At 37.6% G+C, this 1212-nt stretch overlaps 1 long non-coding RNA gene across 1 annotated transcript in view; it reads right to left on the minus strand.

The window, feature by feature from the left end:
• The window catches only part of LOC107181704, a 28370-nt gene extending 27514 nt beyond the window's left edge, over window positions 1-856 (minus strand). The window contains exon 1 of the long non-coding RNA XR_001512398.1: window positions 444-856. This is a non-coding gene — a long non-coding RNA (uncharacterized LOC107181704). The remainder of the gene's footprint in view (window positions 1-443) is intronic.
• Between the last annotated feature and the right edge of the window lie 356 nt (window positions 857-1212).

The following is a 1212-nucleotide window of genomic DNA, read 5'->3' on the forward strand; positions in this document are numbered from 1 at the left end:
ACAAACATTGCTTTTTGATTTCTTTTTTTTAAAAAGCCCTAGGATTGTGGTTAGAAGGTCAGCATTTGACTCCAAGATCCTCCATTTGCCTTTTTGAACCTCTGTTTACCTTAAACAGAGTGAAGATGATAACCCGTCTATCTTCTTACCTATCTACTCATAGCATTCAAAAAATACGTTGACATGCTCTGTAAAATATAGACCACTATGAAAAGATCAGGTATGAATAATAGAGAAATGTATGACGCTTTCTCTCATATTCAAAAGAATTAAAAGCAGGGATTGAATAGATATTTGTACATACATATTTATAGCTGCATTATTCACAAGTTAAAAGGTAGAAACAATCCAAATGTCCATCAGGAGAGGAAAGGTTTAACAAAATGTGGTATATACATGACTATTATTCAGCTTTAAAAGGAAGGAAATTCTCAGATGCTCACCTTCAGTTGTTTCCATGCTCGGATTTCTCAGGTGTGCGTCTGTGCTGAGCAGGGATTTCTTTGTTGAATTATAGATGGGAAACTTGTTGAAATGTCTGGGGGAAAGGAAAAGATTTGTCCTTACGCTGCATTCCTCTGATGTCACTGTCAAGGAAATTCAAATACTAGCTACATCATGGATGAAACTTGAAGACATTATGCTACATGAAACACATAAAACACAAAAGGACAAATATTATGTGATTCCACTTACCCACAGTACCTAAAGCAGTCAAATCCACAGAGACAGAAAGTAGAACAGTGGTTACCAGAAGATGTAGCGGGGTGGAATGGGGTGTATTGTTTAATAGGTACCAAGTTTCAGGTTGGGATGATGAAAAAGTTCTGGAGATGGATAGTGATGATGTAAATGCACTTAAAAATAGTTAAAATGTTTTTTTAATGCTTCCAGGTAAGTGCCAAGGTGAAGTGAAAGCAGCTTTTACTGGAGGAGGCTTCTTAGCATGGCATCAGCTTAGTGAATTCCCACTGCCCCAGGTCTTAAGCTTGAAGGCTCAAGATCCTGCCTTTGTCAGCAGAGAGAGGACTGGCCCAACTCTTTTTGGACACACACCAGGAATATAATATTCTATGTGTAAAATCAAAACACATAATTAGCAATTTTAGTGAGAAATCACTGTCAGGGATAATCTAAGCCAATGTCATCACTGTGTCTGCTTTCTGTTGGCAAATGTTCCCAGGAAGCAACAATCTGAAGGCTATTTGATGA

The sequence above is a fragment of the Myotis davidii genome, unplaced genomic scaffold (genome assembly GCF_000327345.1).
Source record: "Myotis davidii unplaced genomic scaffold, ASM32734v1 scaffold168, whole genome shotgun sequence".
Lineage (NCBI taxonomy): Eukaryota > Metazoa > Chordata > Mammalia > Chiroptera > Vespertilionidae > Myotis > Myotis davidii.